This window comes from Physeter macrocephalus, chromosome 11 (assembly GCF_002837175.3).
Source record: "Physeter macrocephalus isolate SW-GA chromosome 11, ASM283717v5, whole genome shotgun sequence".
Classification (NCBI taxonomy): Eukaryota; Metazoa; Chordata; class Mammalia; order Artiodactyla; family Physeteridae; genus Physeter; species Physeter macrocephalus.
In genome coordinates, this window is record NC_041224.1 from 55,423,800 (window position 1) to 55,443,578 (window position 19,779).

The 19,779-nt window shown below is 45.4% G+C and overlaps 1 protein-coding gene across 1 annotated transcript in view; it reads left to right on the forward strand.

Annotated features, from left to right (window-relative positions):
* Window positions 1-19,779, forward strand: part of TLN2 (talin 2) — a 440,519-nt gene that overhangs the window by 59,020 nt on the left and 361,720 nt on the right. The window contains exon 2 of the mRNA XM_028495089.1: window positions 771-848. The gene's annotated coding sequence lies outside the window, so the exon portion shown is untranslated. The remainder of the gene's footprint in view (window positions 1-770; window positions 849-19,779) is intronic.

Here is a 19,779-nt window from a genome sequence, read left to right on the forward strand (position 1 = left end):
TGTGGGATCCTCCCGGACCGGGGCACGAACCCGTGTCCCCTGCATCGGCAGGCGGACTCTCAACCACTGCGCCACCAGGGAAGCCCTCCACAGTTTTTAGATTTTTCTTCTTATACTCAAATGTGAACAGTCCTGAGGTTTTTCTTTCTCTCTCTCTTTTTCTTTTGTCTTTGAAGAAAACCAGGAGTTTCAGTTTGGCTCTTCAAAGTCCTTGGGGATTAGGGAGAGAGAACTAGGGGAATGATTAAGATTTGTCTCTTCTCTGTTAAGAGCCAGAATGAATAAGAATAACAATTTATTTAGAACCTGAGTTTCTTGAAGGAAGGTAATTTACAGGTAAACTTAAGCTCTTTATAGACTTGATTCTGACGTTCCCTTCCTGGACTCGCCATTACATGCTGCTGATTTTGGACAAGGCCTGTCTTTTCTGAGTCTTGGCTTTTCTCATCTGTAAAGGGAGGGGTTGGGCCTGATTATCTCCAAGGGCGCTTTGCAGCCGTACGTCTGGACTCCACACTGGGGGATTTGCAGAGAGGCTGTTCTGGAGCTGCTGCTGGTGACATGGTGCTTCTCCCGACATTGTGGGCAGAGGAGTTGCCATCTGTGTCAATGCACAGTGCTCTGAGACCACTGGCTCCGCGTGGCGTTTTCCTTTTCTGCTCTCTTTAGAATCTGAAGCCTGTCGGTGTCATTCAACGCTGGGACAGTGTTGCTTCCCCACTAACGTGGCCGCCTGCACTGACTCGTGTCATTTGTCTCTTTTTTGCCAGTGCGCTGCTGCAGGGTAACATCTGGACTGGGCTCCTGTTCGGCCGCCCGCAAGTTCCTGGATCGACTTGGCGAAAACAGTGAGTAATCTCCATGTTTCAACTTTGGAATCCGAGGGCTGGAGGGGTAGTGGCTAGGGAACAAAGTCTAGCTGATGGACCACCTACCTCTGCAGACCTCCTCTGGCACGCCTACCTTCAGGAGCCTTAGAGATGGCAGCTGTGACTCCAGACACAGCCTTTCTGCCCCAACGGTCATATGGTCGGGGGCCTTCTGAATCTGCCTCCTGAGAGCTGCTTTGTTCCACCACCAGAGCCCAACCTACCAGTCTTGATTCTCTACCCCCGCTGGCCTACAGGCCGAGACTCTTTATAGTGGCAAGTGCAGGTGCTTATCCTAGCGGCTGACATCTTCTTCTCCAGGGTGTTCCTCCTCATCCATCACACCTGAGCCTCACACCGCCCCTGGTGCGAACCCCTTTTATTTTATTTTTTTATTTATTTTTTTGGCTGCACCACGCGGCTTGCGGGATCTTCCCTGACCAGGGATTGAACCTGGGCCACCACGGTGAAAGCCCGGAATCCTAGGCTACCAGGGAAGTCTGCAAACCCCTTTTAGAGAGGCCTCCTCTGACCACCTTGTTATAGACTCCTTCCCCCCAGCCCCAGGTGTTCTGTGTCTTTCTCTCTCAGGCCCTTGCTTGCACCTTTCTTTGCACTTAACACAGGATAGGCCTCTTCAATCACTCGGTAGACCACCCATTCATCCGTTCATTCGTTCAACAAATATTGATTATCTACTGTGTGCCGGTGGCTAAGGTTGGCACAGTCTGTGCTCTCGTGAAACTTCCATGAAGAAAGAAAAAGACCAAGTGAAAACCTAAGTAAATGATCACAGTCCTGTCTGGGTAGACTGCTTTGTTCTAAATACTCTCAAGCACTGGCACCTGGGCATCTAGTTAAACTGCAGACCCTGATGGGGTAGGTCTGGGTGGGGCCTGCGAGTCTGTGCTTCTGTCAAGGTCCTTACTTCTCACACTTGGAGAAGTAAGGTCTAAGGATCCTGATGCCCATGAGACTTGTGCTCGAGTGTGACTCTTGGCGAACTGCCTGAGGTGTGTGCCTCTAAAGCCCCCAGAGACCCGGCGGGAGTTTGTCTGGTGGGTCCGTCTCCCTCAGCCGTGTGAGGCTGAGTGGTTTGAAATATGAGCCCGACCAGAGAGTATGGGAGCCTGTTACCCTCCCCAGTGTCTGTGAGCTCGTACCTTGTTATTGTGTGTTGCGGTGTTCTCAATGAAATCCTCCCTTAAATACGATGCTTTTCAGATTCTTTAGGTGGAATCCTGTGAGGTCTCCGCAATGTGTCTTTTTTGAAGTCAGCATTTCTGAAAATACTGAGGCTGTTTCTTGTTTTTAAGAGCAGACTGCCTCAGCTGGGCTAATGTAGCACTTTAAGTGGGTTGTTGAGAAGCGAGACTATATTGGAAGCGGAGAACCATAGAAAGAGCAGGCAGCGCGAGGGTTCGAGGGGCTGGCAGGGGGGCTTAGGGCACTGCTGCCAAAGGGGGCGTCTTGAGTCCAGCTGGTGAATTGGCCCCTGGGGTGTTCTCTCGAGATGCAGGTGTGGTGTTGCCGGCTCAGCACTGCTGTACTGCCGCAGTCAAGCCTTTCAGAAGTCATGTTTAGTTTTTACAAGGAGCCAGATTGATTCTCCACGAGTTAAGAGTTCTAGTGGCCATTTATGGAGCACCTACGACATACTAGGTTTTGGGCAAAGCACTTGGCACATGGCCTGGTGCCTTTAACCCTCCCAATGGCTCACGAGGCAGGTAGTCACCTTTTTACAGAGGACAAGATTGAGGTCAGGGGTGACGAACTTGCCTGGGGTCACACAGCAAGTAGGCTCAGGATCCGGCCTGGTCTGTCAGCCCTTGGGCAGGGGCTTTTCTCCTCTTGCTTTTACCACCTGGATCATGACTAGAAAGAGGATTTTACTGCTGGTGGCAGGAGTGGTTTGCTGATTATTTGTGTTACTTTTCTTGCGTCTTGCCCTCATCATACCCCTGGGTATGGCACTTCCCTGTGTGTCAGCTTTAAAATGTTGCTTCTATAGCACTTTCTTCCCTTGAGATAGAGGAGGAGCTTGGCCATTGTGGGGCAGAAATGAACAGGGAAGAGAAGGGTACATTTTCGAGGCCGACTTTTCGCCCCACCCTCGCTGGCTTCTGCCAGCCTCCCTGGGGACAGGTCTCTAGGGGGCCTGCAATGGCTGCCTGTGACCCCGAGAGTCAGGGCTACAACTTAGTCCTTGATGGTTCACAGCTGGAGGCAGAAGGTGAGGAGTCAGGTTGATGGCATTGTTTTTGAAGACCATTTTCTGGCCACTTAATGGGATTCCTGTATCTGACCATTTCCAAATAACCTTGTTCTGCTCAGGGTTATTTTGTCTACTCTGTATCAGATACAGAATTCTAGAGCTTTATGGGTTTTAAGTTTTGAATTAGGTTTCTTGATTTTGGTTTCATATATATAATGAGTGCGTGTATATACTGAGCCACTCACCAGATGCAGAATTAAGTTGAATCCATATAACTAGGCTTCCGAGGCAAGGTGTGCCCTCTGATTCTCACGTTTTAGGCAACGCAGTAGCCGTACTGTTAGGCGTGTGTTGCAAACTGTGTGTTACTAAGTCCGTGTGCGTCCCTCCCCACTGGAGTGGTAGGGTGGGGCCACCCATGTAAACATGGAATTGCATCTTAAAAGCAGTGCCTTTTCACTTCTTTAGGCTTTTGCATCCAGAGTTAAGGATCTGGAGCTGGTGGGAACTGGATTCACCTCCCAGATCCGTAGTGAGTAAACTTGTGCCCATATATGTTTACCTGGGCTTCAATTTCTCATACAGGCACCAATGTCTAGTGAGTTCTGTTTTCTGGGCCTGATTCCTCAATAGTGAAAGGAAGGAGGTGACTTTTACTTGGCAGAGAGAATGGTTTTAGATATGATGCTCTTGGAGCACTGTGTACTCATCTTGGCCATTCGGTCTTCAAGGACTGGCTGAAGTGCTCCTTTCCCCCTGTGTCTGGCTGCATTCCCTCCAGTTGAGCTCTTTGCCCGTGTCTGAAGCCAATTTCTTGGTTTGTAGAAATGAGCCCCTTGAGGACAGGGATTATGCTTCATCCAGCCTGTATCCCGGGGCCCAGCGCTCAGCCTTGGGTTCAGTAAATGAACCCAACAGTGTAATTTCCTTCTTCCATTGGCTTATCTAAAGCCAGTGTATCAGAAGAGCAGTGACTTAATGAGTACTAATGATGAATCCCTGAGCAAACAGGGTGGTGGTAACAGTGGTCAAATGGGTCTCTGGTAATTAGAGGCCTTCACAGGTAAACACAAAGGTAGGTGTTTCCTTGCCTTTTGTGGACTTCAAAAGTCCTCCTCTCTGGGGTCTCCAGTTGTTTTTAGTAATGGGAGAGAGCAAATGGGGTGGAAGAGGTTGAATGTGTGTCTAAAAAAAGTACTTTCCTGTAACAGCTTTTGTTTGTAAAGTAAAAGTATATTTTAAAGAGATACAACGTTACAAAACTAACTTGCAACCTGTTGATATTAAAGAAGAAAAGGAAAAGGTTTATAAGAAGGGAAGAGAGTAGCTTCCCCCACAGAGTCTTTGCCAGTCAAAGTGTCCAGCCTTTTGGGCCTGTGTTTCATGCTTTAGGGTTACCAGACTTGGGACTGTCTCCCCTCCTTGTGAATTTTTTTTTTTAAAGTACATCTGGTACAATGTGACAAATTTTAGGATGCCAGGGGATGGAGACGCAGGCCCCTCGCCACTACAAATGCAGGGATAAACTAAGTATTCGGATACTTTGTGATTTGCCATCCTTGCTTCTTGACTCTGCTTCAATGCAGAGTCTGTCAATCCCTGTCATTCAAAACATCCCAGCCTTAGAGCCACTACTGCTCACAGGGCACTTGGGGTTGGGGGACACAGAAGGATTTTGCCTGCAGCCTATGGCTGAGTACCCCTACCCAGCAAACCGGGATGTTCTAATCCATTGTATTACCTTGTCTGAAATTGTGGGTCCATGGTGACATCCGATCCCAACACTTTTCTCATTTGGGACCCTCAGAGGCATGTTTCTCTTTATTAAAAAAAGAAAAGCCTAAAAAAGCAAGGTTTCTAATTAAAGGAATGACTGGGAATTTGGCAGTTTTTACACCTTTTCCCTCCTCACAGACAGAGCTCTTACCTGGTTTAAGAACAGTAAAGGATACTGTTGACATCGTTTAGTTTTTGTGAGAAGGGACAATATTTTCAAGGTGGTAGCAGGACTCTCTATAATGTACTCATGACCCTTTGTGTGTGAGAAAGCATATTTTTTAAAAACAAAATTAATATCGTGTAATAATGTTCTGTGTAATGTATTTTAAAAACTAACATCGTGGACATTGATCCCCTGCTAAAAAGAAATCTATCCTATATTGAAAGACTGCATATTATTTCTTTCTCTTAATTGTTACATACTTTTTACATGAAAAGTTAAGTTGCATGACCTTTCATCCTCCTGTTGCTGGCTGGGCTTCTTACCCTTTCTCTCCCCACTTTTTTCTTTTGGGCAGTATTGCAATGAGCATTTTTGTAACATTTATTTATAGACCATATGGGCACTTCTGTAGAATTTTGAGGTCAAAAGATATGCACCTTTAAAAATTCATTTCTTTCTTTCTCTCTCTCTCTCTCTTTCTCTCTCTCTCTCTCTTTCTGTCTCTCTTTCTCTCTCTTTCTCTCTCTCCCTCTTTCTCTCTTTCTTTATACATACATACATACATACATACATACCCAGGAAGCTGGCAGTTTATTTAAAACAAGTTAAGATTTGGAGTCACAAGTCCCAGTCCTGCCTCAAACAATTTGTACTTGACTTTTCTGGGTACCATATGTCTTTCAAGTAAATGAGCTTCTGAGGTAACAGAGAAGCAATAGAGAAAACCAAACATAAAAATTCACCTTTAAAAAGATGATATACTTAGGTTCCCAATGACCTAAGGGCCGTCACTAGTACAGAATGTTGTTAATTTTAAATTTCTGTCATTTTGAAAGCTAAATATATAGAAAACTACAAAAAAATATGGCCATGGCAGGCCTGGGAGTTCACGGGTCTTCAAACAAACTCTTAACTAGCAGGGGTTGCCAGAATGCCCTCTCTGGTTCTGTGTTTCAGCCTTCGAGGCCTCGTCTCTGGACTTACCCTGTCCTCTCCGCGGGCTCCTTTTCTCTGCATCCCTCCCATTCTTGATTATACCCGGTGGTGCAAACCTACCATCTTAAAAGCCATGAGGCTCGGCACGGGCCTTACTAGAGAGACTGAATCATAGTTAGGACGGTGGCTGTTTTCCCCAGATGTTTTTTTTCAATGGAAATATTTCAGTGGTAAACAAAATACCCTCAAACGTCCTCCTGAGAGCAGAGGCAGTCAGTTAAGTAGCTCCCATGATGTAGCTGGAGCGCATCACTGCACCCATGGATTACACTTGGCAGTGTGTCCTTCGGCCAGCTGCATGGCTCCCAGGAGAGATGGAAGGGCAGTTGAATGGGGAAGATGTTAGGGAGGAGGGCAGGGGGTGATGCTTGTGCAGCAGCCGAATTTCCAGGGCTGGGTTTGGGCTTTGCTGCCTTGAAGTCACAACCCACCTGCTGCTGCTTGGACTTGCATTGGTGAGCATGACACAGATCTGGAACGGGGCTGTGGTGACTTCACCACTGGATCAGAGGCAGCGCGGAAGCCCTCCGGGGTGGGCGTGGTTGCCGGAGGAGTGTTCGCTGATGAAGTGGATGCGATGTGGATGCTGGTGTTCTGGGTCACTGGGGTTTGCCAATTACTTAGTAACTTGGGAGACATTTTTATTACTCAAAAAAGAAAGAGCTGTGGTGGCAAAGTACAGTCCAAAACAAAGGCAGATGATACTAAATGAGTTCAGTCTGACATGGAGGTCGTTGGTTTTGTGAATTACTTACCTTTAGAGATCTCATGGTCCAGGGCCAAGCCTTTTCCAGAGGTGCCCCAGGGGCTTCTAGGAGTTTAAGAGGTGGACTCAGAAAGGATGAAAACCCACTCATTTCCAGATGAGGGAAATAAGGTCTGAATTAAGTTTTCTATTGCCGCTGACACAGATGACCGCAAACACAGTGACTTAAAATACCATAAATCTGTTTTATCTTATGATTCTGTAGATGAGAAGCCTGATACGATTCTCAAGGAGCTAGAATCAAGGGCTCTGTTCCTTCCGGGGGCTCTAGAGGAGAATCCATCTCTTTGCCTTTTCCAGGTCCTAGAGGCCACCCGCTGTCCTTGGCTGGTTTCCTCCATCTTCAAATCCAGCTACATTGTAATCGCCCTCTGACCACAGCTGGGAAAGGTTCTCTGCTTTTAAGGACCTTTTTTTTTTTTTTAACCATTGGACCCACCCAGATAATCCAGGCAAACTCTCCATCTCAAGATCCTTAAATTAATCCCATATGCAAAGTCCATTTTGCCATGTAATGTAGCATACGCATAGGTTCTGGAGATGAGGACATAGCCAACTTTGGGTACCATTATTCTATCTACACGCAGGTCAGACGAGTGTGGTAGTTTATCAGGTTTGCATGGAGGTTAGTGGCACAAGTCAGCCCGAGGGTCCAAGTTTCCTGACTGGTCAGGGCCCAAGTCTGTTCCTTCCCGCTGTTTGCCACGTTGCATCATGCCTGGCAGAGGTTGAGTGGTCTCTGTCACAGGCTGTACTCTTCACTGCAGGCAGTCTGTCCCTGGATAAGAGGCTGTGGGCACGAGGAGAACAGAGGAGCCACCCTTTCCTATGGGGAAAGGGGGCAGCAGCATGGGAGCACGGGGTGGGTGGCTGCGCTCTCCATGTTACCTTTGTGGGTAGGAGTTCGTGGTGACTCTTAATCCCGTTGTATTGGTAGTCTGTTCTTGTCAAGGCTTCTGTGCCAAGGAACAGAGACACAGGTGAGGTGGCTGAAATGAAGCGGGTGTGGTCTGTGGAGCTGTTCGGTACGGCTGCTGGCTGCCGCCGACCTTTACTGAGGACTTGGTGTGTACCTGAGAGGTACCCACCAATGCACTCGTTCATGCTCTGAGAAGCAGCTCTGGGATGCTTCTGTCCAGTGCCACCACATTTCTCCTTATCATAGACCAGAGCTGCTCCTCTGTCCACACTTCCTATGGAGACCTCATACCTGAAGCTTCCCTCTGTTCTGCTCAGCACCTCACGGCTTCCTGGCTCAGTCTGTGTGTCTCAATTTCTGACTCCTGGGAGATGAATCTGAATGGCTGAGCTCGGCCAGGTGTTGACTTGGAGGTGGAAGAGGGGCACGGTCACCTGGGTCTGTGGGTGAGTAGATGGTGACAGGTGAGTTTACTATGCAGTGGAGGCCTTGCCTTAGTCAGCCGACCTTACTGTGGAACTGCTTTGCAAGTTGAATTTGAATTCATTTTAAAAGACTTTATTTTAAAATAATCTCAGACATACAGAAAAGTTGCCAGAATACAAAGAACTCCTATGTAGCCTAAGCTTAATTCATCAATTATGAATATTTTGCCACATTTGCTTTATCGTTCTCCATTGCATATTATCTTTTGTGAACCATTTGGAAGTTACACACATCATGCCACTTGACCCCGAAATAGCTTCAGCATGTCTTTCCTAAGAACAAGAACATTCCTCTTTGTAATTACAGTTCAATTAGTAAAAACAGGACATATGACATTGACTTACTATTACTGAATATACAATTCATACCCAAATTTTGCTGTTTATGACAGTAACGTCCTGTACAGCCATTGTTCCCCTGACCTAGGATTCAACCCAGGATCACGCACATTTTATTCAGTTGTCACGTCTCTGGCATCCCCTTTAACTGGGAATGGTCCCTTTGCCTTTTTTCTTTTTTTGTCTCTGATGACATTGGCTTATACTCTTAAAAAATGTCCGTTACATCGTAGCAATTTGGATTTATACGATAATTCCTTACTAGGAGATTCGTCATGATTGGATGAGTTTCTGTCAGAATGCTTAAAAATGATGTTTTGCATCTTTCTGGGTTTATCACATCAGGAAGTGCTTGATGTCATTTTGTCCCCACACTGGTGACCTTAGCTTTGACCCTTTGGTTAATGTGTTGAGCTTGTATAACTTAATCTGCGTGTCGCAGAGGAGGTGAGTATTTAAAGAGGACCACCTCCTCCTTTAAAGTTACGTCTGGTTTGCAAGTGTTTTTCGTACATGGGACTTTCCTGAGGCGGGCACCCTTGTTCTCTTCAGGGTGTGTTCCTGAATGTAGGTGGAAGGGCTGATGTCCTCAGAGCCCACAGAGAGGAACAACTTGCCTGAGGTAGGAACAGAGCATCATCTCTGCCCTTGTGGCAAGAGTAAGGTCTACCCTGGAGACAGAAGTACAAGAGCCTGTGAACACTGAGGTCCCTTTGACTACATCTGGCTGTCCTGGCTGCCTCCTAATTATCTAGGAGCAGAAAAGACAGATGAGGATGTGGAGAAATCTCTTCTCTGCATGAGCTTGACAGTTCTCTAAATGCAAAAGTTGATTGTCTAGGCTGCTGTCACTGCATTTCTTTTTTGACAATCTCTTCTCTTCTGACATTGAGCTGCTTGGGTTTGGTCAGCTTGCGTGACGTTTGCATATCGGGCGTGAAAGCTCCCGGACTGATTATGGGATTCCTAAGACCTAGATGGGTGCTCCTGGACCATTATGGGATTATGGGATTCCTTGTAGATGTGATTCTCAAGACTCAGGAGGCTGCCATGTGGGAAAGATGTGCAGTTTAGAGCTCTGGACATTTTCAGTTTGATTGTGGCATTACCTTGATTTAAGCTTCTCAAACTTCTGCTTTATGAACTGTTTCATATTGGACATTTGACCTTGCTGACCCCTAGAGCTGTTGTTCCCACTTCTTATTAGGAAGCAAACAACATGACCACATGCAATCTATTTTAGGGACAGTAAAATGAAATAAAAAGTAGGGGAAAGGTACTTTTAAAAATGAAATATAAGAAATGATCACAGATACTCATGAGTAACAGTACATCTTAACTCTCCTACCTAGTGTGCTGCTAAAATTTTGGGGGAACATATACAGGGGTATGACACAGCCCCTGACCTCAAGGATGTGGCCTTTCTTTTAAAGGGAATGTTATAATGATTAAACTGATTTGTGGATTCATTTTTTTTTCTCACATAGTGTTTTGATTTGTTCTGGGTAGTTGTAATGCCTGAACTTATTTGTGGGGTTATCTCTGCATGACTTGGGACACATTTGTCCATGTCATCAGAGAAATTGTGACGGCAGGCCTTCGCCACATCCCAGAGGCAGCTGGTTGGAAAAATAAATATGTCTGGCCATATATTCCCAGAGGTTGTGCTTATGCCTGAATTTAAGTAAAAATTATAGGCAGCCTTAGGACAACTAGATTTGGAGACATTCCATCTTCCCCCAAAGAATGTTAATAATGTAATTCTGCTGATACCAAGGCACAGGATAAGCCTGTGCCTTGGTGTCAGCAAAAACGTCTTAGAGTTGTGTATGTTCTTAAGTTTTAAAGACACTGATAGATGTCATTTGCTTTTCTACCTATGGAATTTTTGCTTGAGGAAGGGGCTTTGGCTAGGTATGCATCACCTTCTTCACACTGAGTCCTCTGCGGCTAGTACTGAAATGCTAGATAAATGTGGTCTGGTGGTGGTCGTGTTGGGGAATAGGTGTTGGGGAGAGTATGGGAAGGGAAGCTGAGGTTGATGGACGAGGACTAAGATGTCCAGGAAATGTGAAGAAGAAGGTTTTGAGAAGAGCTAGAACGAATTAAAACTAATATGCTGAAAAAGCAGTGGTGCCTCATTTACTTTGGTATCTTCCAGGAAGGAGGAATTCAGTATGAGCAAGTTAGCTAAATAATTGACGTTTCCCCCAGTTACAGGCAAAACTATTCTGTTTTTCTTGCAAATGTCTGAAGTACATTATAAACTTGTCCTCTTAAGAAGTAGCAGATAAGTATCATAATTTTATCTTTTTCCCCTTGTGACTCGGAATTCTGTGCTGACTTCAAATACTAGCTACTCTACAGCCTGTTAGGGTACGTGGGTTATTCCCCTCTCTCTGACATGTCGTCTCTCATTTGACCATCTGTCTCAGGAACCCCTGTCTCTGCGCTGTTCTGATAGTACCATGGCTTCAGGCAGGACTGAAAGAACCCAGGATGTACCCAGTAACCAAGGTGGTATCAGTAGATTCTGGCTCCTGGGAACTGCTCTCTTCCGTGACCTCAAGCACATGAGCTTAGCGATGGTTGTTTCGCTTCTGCTTGGAGGCTTTTTCTCATTGCCCGGGGTTGATGGATGGCTGTTCTGTTCCTGGGTCCTAACTTACAGAGGCATGATGATATGGAGAGGCCAAGGCTATTGAAAGATGATTTTTGTTACGTAAATTTCCTGAGAAGAGGGACCTTGCCACAGGGTAGTCAGGAGGCAGAAGACAGGAGGGAGGAGAAAGCCTTGGCCAGAGCCCTTATCGGGGGTTTCCACAGGAAAAGCAAGGCAGGGCAGAGTAAACAGTTTCAAACTGGCTAGTTTGAATAATCCTGGTGGGCTTTGGGCAATAGGGGTGGTCTCTAGGTTCCTGGTACCTGGCCCTTGGTGTGTGAGAGTTGGATAAAGGAAGTGACGGGGGGATGTAGACTGTGGATTGGTTGGCTTGTATATGAGCCATGCTCCTGGCTGAGACTTCGCTGTCTTCTAAGAAGTGGCCAGCCCTGGGAAGGGGTGGTCTCCCCCGAGGGTTGTAAAGCCCCAAATGCCAGAGCATCAAGAATATGGAAAAGAGGAAAATAGTTAATGTAGCTGACCCTGTGATGAACGGATGCCACGTAGACAAATCCAGAATCTAAGACAACACAGTGATAACAGTGGCCTTGTAATAGATGGGTCACGGCTGCCAACTGCCCGACTTCCAGATGGCTGTCAGATTACTTTGGGGTCATTACCACCCTTGGCTTTAACTCTGTAGTGGTTGGAGCTTTATGACACTGGGAGCCTCACTTCTCCTTTCTGCTAGAAAGTGGGGTCTTCATCATCAGTTGAGAGTGTATCCTGTGTTCTTGTTCAGGAATGTACTTCAAGGCAGATGCAGCCTCATTTCACGAGGGGGAAATAAATAAATAACCAGCCTCTGAGAATTGGGGTAGGGGAAAGCTGTGTTGGTGGGGAATTTGTTTTCCCCTTAATTTCTGGTATATATGTACATATTTCAATAAATGGCTAGATGTCTAACACATTGTCATTTTATGAGCAAGCTAAGTTATCCAAATGCATCTTTCAACTTTTATTTACTATGTGGGTAATTTGTGCTATTACAGATACATTAGAAAATTCAGATCAGTAAAAGAAAATAAAATTGCCCTCATAATCCTGCTATCTGGAGATATCCTCTGTTTTATTTTTTTTATCTTACTTCATTTTAAAAATAAATTTATTTATTTATTTATTTTTGGCCACGTTGGGTCTTCATTGCTGCACATAGCCTTTCTCTAGTTGCGGCGAGCGGGGGTTACTCTTCGTCGCGGTGCACAGGCTTCTCATTGTCGTGGCTTCTCTTTGTTGCAGATCACAGGCTCTAGGCACGCGGGCTTCAGTAGCTGTGGCTCGCGGGCTCTAGAGTGCAGGCTCAGTAGTTGTGGCCCACGGGCTCAGTTGCTCCACCGCATGTGGGATTTTCCTGGACCAGGGCTCAAACACCCCTGTACCCTGCACTGGCAGGCGGATTCTTAACCACTGCACCACCAGAGAAGTCCCATCTCTGTTTTAAAAGTAATTAATTCTTCAGTATATAACTTCCCTTTTGTAATTTTTTCCAAACATTTTCCTCCATTGCTTCCAGAAATTTTGAAATTCTAAATTGTGAAATTTCCAAAAATTGTGAAATTCATAAATGAAAATGTGCAAATAAGGTTTTATTTTGCATTGATCTATCCCAAATAATTGCCTTCTGTTATGGTGGAATTCTTGTAATCACAGAGAACTTTGTCAATTCTGAAGTCTGTGATGACCCTTGGCAGGTGATCTGAGGTGGTGCTTTGGAAAGTGCAATAGCCCAGGATGATGTTCTGGCCACCTTCTAACTGTGTTACATTGGAGCACTCAGAGTGCTGGTGCAGCTTTCCTGTTGGGGTGGAAGAAGGATTGGAAATCTGGAAATAACTCCTTGCATTTGCCTGTGTTCCCTTCTTCCTTCTTTGGAACCCTGGGTTAGGATGTTTGTAGCTGGAGAGCCAGTTAATGGGTATAACTCATGATCTGGGAAGTCTGGCTCCTGAGGAGCTGTTGGCCAGCTGCAGCACTGGTAACTCAGCAAATGGTAAACTCTCATCTGAGAATCTTCAATTGTGACAGAAACGGCAGAGCCACGCTGCCCGACAGTTGTCACCCAGATCTGGGTTCAAATGTTGCCTCACCATCTAATGGCTGCGTGAGTGCAGGCCAGTTAGAAAGCTCCTGAGTTTCATTTTCCTCCTCTGTAAAATGCTGGTAACCTACCCACCTGGTAGGGTTGCTGTGAGAAGGGAACTAAACAAGGTAATGCAGGTGAAGCATCTGTCCCCACGCCTGGCTCATAATAATCGTGCAATAAGTTACTGTCTTCCCATCCTCCCTTGGTATGTGTCTTTTTTTTTTTTTTTTTTTTTTTTTTAAACAAGTATAGGATGAATTTGAGCATGTTATTGTCAGGAGTGAATCTGTTCTAAGCTTACCTTACAAAAATTTCTCCCAAATCTACACAGCGTCGTCCCCCTCTTACTCTCCCAGGTAATAAGCTGGTCCATCACAAGATGGGCTAAGTCTAATATAAGGAAACAGCACTGAACCTCCTTGTCTACAAGAAGAGAGGATACTGGTGAGGAAGGCTGTTTTTAGATCTGTCTAAATTAGCCCTCCCCACCCCACTGTTGCCTCACCATCTAATGGCTGCGTGAGTGCAGGCCAGTTAGAAAACTCCTGAGTTTCATTTTCCTCCTCTGTAAAATGCTGGTAACCTACCCACCTGGTAGGGTTGCTGTGAGAAGGGAACTAAACAAGGTAATGCAGGTGAAGCATCTGTCCCCACGCCTGGCTCATAATAATCGTGCAATAAGTTACTGTCTTCCCATCCTCCCTTGGTATGTGTCTTTTTTTTTTTTTTTTTTTTTTTTTTTTTTTTTAAACAAGTATAGGATGAATTTGAGCATGTTATTGTCAGGAGTGAATCTGTTCTAAGCTTACCTTACAAAAATTTCTCCCAAATCTACACAGCGTCGTCCCCCTCTTACTCTCCCAGGTAATAAGCTGGTCCATCACAAGGTGGGCTAAGTCTAATATAAGGAAACAGCACTGAACCTCCTTGTCTACAAGAAGAGAGGATACTGGTGAGGAAGGCTGTTTTTAGATCTGTCTAAATTAGCCCCCCCCACCCCCGTCAGGGTGATGCTGGCATTCCTTTATTGCCAGGAAGACAAATGGTGGGAGGCCAGAGGAAAGCAGACCAGCCAGGAGGTGTCACGTGCACTTTTATCCTCAGTGCTTTTAGCATCTTCAATTATGCCAGGGATCCTGAGACCCCTGAGCTGGTGTGTTCCCTCAGAGTTGGGGTGGGCGTGGCCAGGGGGTGTGCCCGGCCCTGGAGCCTTCATTCGGGGCTGACGCTCCCTAGGGCTGAGGTCCTGGGCTCTTGGCAAAATTGAATTACAGCCTCTGCTTATGGCTGGACCTCAGCTGGCAGGGTCTTGGGGGTTTTAAACAAAAGCATGAGCCTCTCCAGAAGTGGATTAGGGAGGTGTCCGTTCAGGCAGGGGATTTGTACATGTTAATTCTCAGAGCAGATATCTGACTGTGAAAAGGACCTTGTGACCTTATTTAGAAAAAAGGCTGCACTTTGTTAACCTTTATTCCCATAAGAAGGAAAAATCATTACATGGCAGAGGTTTAGGCCCCATAGGAGATTTTCTGGATGATTCTCCATTTTAAGAGTCATGCTTCCACAGATAGGATAAAATTCTCAGGAACTTCTGACTGTCCCCACTGCATATTCTTTTTGTTGGGGGAAAAAAAATACATTCTTTCCTATCCTAGGCTTTTGTCCCTTCCTTCCCAGTCCTAGCAGATAAGAATTAAACAACTTTTTTAAAGGAAGAGGAAAAAAGACAAACATTTGAAAAGACATTGCCCTGTCTCCCAGCTCCCCATCCCCCCACCCCCGTGCTTATTCAATACAGGTACGTGGTGAGTAGATTCTGAGCAGATTCACAGTAAGGCAGGTGCAGGAGTGATGTGGGCCCCTGACATTCAGGCAGCTCAGCTCCTCCTCTGAGCCTGCCTCAGATGCCGCTCCCTCCTGACGCCTTCTCCAGTCACCACCCCCCAGCTGAGCCCTCCTCCCTCTCCGTTCCTGTAAGGCTGTTGACATCTATTTCCAAGAAGGCAATATGGGGTAAAGGAGAGCGCAGCCACATGGAATGGGAAGACCTGAGTCCAGACGCGGGCTTCACCACCTCCTAGCTGCGACTCTGAGCTTCTGAGCCTGAACTTCCTTCACTGCCCTTGAGTTATACTGTGCCGGCTCGTCTCCCAGCTAGAAAACGGAAGTCCTGGAGGACAGGATGTTGTTCATCCTGTTATTTCCAGTCATTTATTTAGTCATTCATTTCTTTATACAATTACCCTCTTAGGACCCAAGAATAGAGAGAGGAACTTGGTGCATGTGGCACATGGTAGGAATTACAAACTGCTCCTTCCCCCGCCCCTTCTTTTTCCCTGAGTGACGTGATCCACGTATAGTTGAGGGAGCTTTGGATATTTCTTCCCAGAGCATTAAGTAGAGAGGAGCAGAACATGGCCTGCTTGTTGACCCTGAAAACACCACTTCCTTTTTTTTTTTTAAATTGCATGAGAGATTCTTTAAATTCTGTAGGGCTTTACAGTTTTCTGAAGTTTCACGCACACGATTTCATATAATCCCGTAATAACCCTCCCCCCAGCCTCTGCAGTGCACCTTGCCCCCACCACCACTGGTAACCACTAGTTTCTTCTCTGTGTCTGTGAGTCTCCTTTTTTGTTTTATTTACTAGTTTGTTATATTTCTTAGATTCCACATATAAGTGATATCATACAGCATTTGTCTTTTTCTGTCTAACTTACTTCATTAGCATAATGCCCTCCAAGTCTATCTGTGTTGCCGCAAATGGCAAAATTTCTTTCCTTTTTATGGCTGAGTAGTATTTCATTGTGTATATATATACCATGTCTTAAAAATATATATATACACACATTATTTTTCATGTTCTTTTCCATTATGGTTTATCACCGGATATTGAATATAGTTCCCTGTGCTCTGCAGTACGACCTTGTTGTTTATCCATTCTGTATATAATAGTTTGCATCTGCTAACCCCAAACTCCCAATCCACCTCTCCCCCCGACCCCGGCAACCAGAAGTCTGTTCTCTGTGTCCGTGAGTCTGTTTCTGTTTTGTAGATAAGTTCATTTGTGTCATATTTTAGATTCCACGTATAAGTAATATCATATAATATTTGTCTTTCTCTTTCTGACTTCACTTGGTGTGATAATCTCTAGGTCCATCCATGTTGCTGCAAATGGCATTATTTCATTCTCTTTTATGGCTGAGTAGTATTCCATTGTATGTATGTACCACATCTTCGTTATCCATTCATATATTGATGGACATTTAGGTTGCTTGCATGTCATGGCTATTGTGAATAGTTTTCCTTAACATAGGGGTGCATGCATCTTTTTGGATTATCGTTTTGTCTGGATATATGCCCAGGAGTGGGATTGCTGGATCATAGGGCAACTCTATTTTTCGTTTTTTGAGGAACCTCCATACTGTTTTCCATAGTGGCTGCACCAGTTTACATTCTCAGCAACAGTGTAGGACGGTTCCCTTTTCTCCACATGCTCTCTAGCATTTGTTATTTTTAGACTATTTAATGATGGCCATTCTGACTGGTGTGAGGTATATACCACATCTTCTTTATTCATTCATCAGTTGATGGACATTTAGCTTGTTTTCAATGTACAGTTGTCAAGGTATGGAAGCAGTCTTGGAAATGCCATTCCCATAGGAGGCTTTCCTAAATTGAGTGGTAAAGTGAGACTTCCCAGTTGAAAATTTTCCTGCCCTCTGCCAGGGTAAGAAAGGGTGAGAAGGGGATCAGGGCTTTTAATGAGATGGGTACAAATTGGGAGCGAGAGGCTGAATGCATGGAACAGAATTTGAAGTGCCTCCTTAAATAGAAAGTGGACGTAGAGAAATATGAAATGCTGGGGTTTCAGACGGACACAGCTCTGTCACCTCTTCCACTGGCGAGGGTAAACTATTATTACTTTTCCTTTTTCCAGAAGCCATTTTGTGTGTGAAAGCCCTGAAGGACCACATTCCACTTAATCCCTTTTATTACCAAAATTGTACTTTGCAGTGAGGGGGTATGTGGCTGGGGAGCCCTTTCAAGATTGGAGCCTGGAGGCATCGGGCTGGTTAATTGCATGTTTGTCTTTTGGCTTCTTTCCAGTTTGTCATCATGGATGACCCCTTATCTATAATTTTTAGGTTAAAAAAAAAAAAAGTCCTTTTCCTCTTTTGCGTGTTTTATGAAGCTGAACAGACGATGATAATGATCTAAGCACTAGCTTTGGAAAGCAGTTACAGTGGATGAAAAGGGTCAAGACAGATCCTACCACAGATGTCAGCCTGTGGAGGCTGTGATTCCAGGCATCACCATGGTCAAGTTGACCAGCCCGGCCAGCTTAGCTGGGCCTCCTCTTCCTGACTGACTATCCCTATGGATGTCTTCCACAACTGCTGGTGTTATCTATGTACGGAGAGAACTGCCCCATTTCCTGGGGTGAGGTATATGGGAGGCTTACTTCTCAGAAGGTCTACATGACCGTGGTTCACAAGTCTGGTGGTACCTGAGAACCACATGTACAACCTAGAGAGAAATTACAGGGAACCCCATCTCCTAACGTTCTGGCTCATTAGGTTTCAGGTGAGGATTGGCATTCGCTTTGTTAAAGAGTCCCCTGTGTGTCTAGGGTGCTCAATCAGGACTGAGCATCACTGACCCTCCTCACCCTCACTGCTCGGAGTGGGCCATGGGTCCAGCTGCATCTGCATCACCTGGGAGCTTATTAGAAATGCGCACTCTCAGGCTCCACCCCACCTTCCAGCATCAGAACCTACTGTTTAACAAGGTCCCCAGGGGATGCGTGTGCCTATTAAGGTTTGAGAAGCTCCGCCCCCGTATGGTCATGTGATATGATCACTGCTTGATTGTTCCTGGCGATGGAATATTGATTCTATACATTTATGTCTTTAGTTTACCAATACCTTCCCTCTTGAGGATTGGGCTATGATTTGCATAATCTAATTTTTAAAAATTACTTGAATCACCTCTATGCATTATAACTAAGTTTTAGTTGTTTTGCCTTTTATTGTCGAGTACACACACACACACTAATGTTTCATTTAAATATACTTAACCGGGCTTCCCTGGTGGCGCAGTGGTTGCGAGTCCTCCTGCCGATGCAGAGGACACGGGTTCGTGCCCCGGTCCGGGAAGATCGCACATGCCGCGGAGCGGCTGGGCCCGTGAGCCTGCGCGTCCGGAGCCTGTGCTCCGCAACGGGAGAGGCCACAACAGTGAGAGGCCCGCGTACTGGAAATAAAAAAATAAAAAATAAATAAACAAATAAATATACTTAACCTGTAAAATGAACTATGTTCTTTAGCCAAAGAAGAAAGATTCTTTGTGCTCTACTTTCATTATTCCTGCCTCTCTTCCCTGTGCTGTGAAGCAGCCTCTGGCTGTTCACCTGGAGGTGATTTGCTCCTCCTTTGGGCTATGATTTTCCCCAGGTGTCTGACTATTATTGCACTTGCCTCAGTGTGCTGGAATTTTTGTTTACAAAAATGAGACCCTACTTTTATTCATGGCTGCATCCCCTTTGTCTAGGGCATACCTGATGCATACTAGGGATTCAGTAAAAGTTCATTGGCGGTGTGGGGGGTAAGTGAATGAGTGCCATCGAGGATGGAGGGCTTCTGGTGTACTTGTGAGTGTGGATGGTATTAGTGCCCTTGTGTTTCCTGTCTTGCTCGCTTCCCAAAATATCTGGGCATCGACAGTGAGGATTACTTTGTTTTCTATTGGAGATCGTAGAACTTGATTCAAGAAGATTAAACCTATGGAGGTGAAAATTAGGCTCCATGGGTGGATCTTTAATTAGGTTGTTAGGATGGCCGTTTAGAACATCTCTGGGTGACTTGTATGCCTATTGGTGTTTTTCTCAGCTCCTTCTGGAAGTGCCCTGCTATGAACTGATGGTTCCTGCTTCCTTAGATGGGAAGAAATCTGTTTCCAGGTCCAGCTGTATCTTTGGGTTGATGACCTTTGTAAATGGTTCCAGAGTTCTGTCCTTAAGTTGCAGCCACCCAGAACTCAACTAGCCTTGGGTCAGTTAGGGATAGCAAGAGCCTCATTACAGTATGATTTTTTTTTCTCCTTAGAATGGTTTTATGCCAAGAGACCCCACAGTCAGCTTAATATAACCTTAAGCTACTCAATTGAGAAGATACATTTATTGTTGAAAATTGTAAGAAAAGGAATGCATCTCGGTATCTTGGTGTCCATATAAGTTCTTCTTTTGGTGATGGCTTGTGGGTTCTTCTCTGTATTCCACAGCACCTGGCCCCTCTTTGCTGATGCCCAAGAACTGATGGCCTTTCACTTGCTATTTGAAACTAAGGACATCCTAAGCTTTGTGTCTTAATTGAGAAATTAAAAGTGTAGAATTTTATACCTGTTGTAAATGTAGGTAAGAATTAGATTTTTTTTTTTTTTTCTTTCGTTACGCGGGCCTCTCACTGTTGTGGCCTCTCCCGTTGCGGAGCACAGGCTCTGGA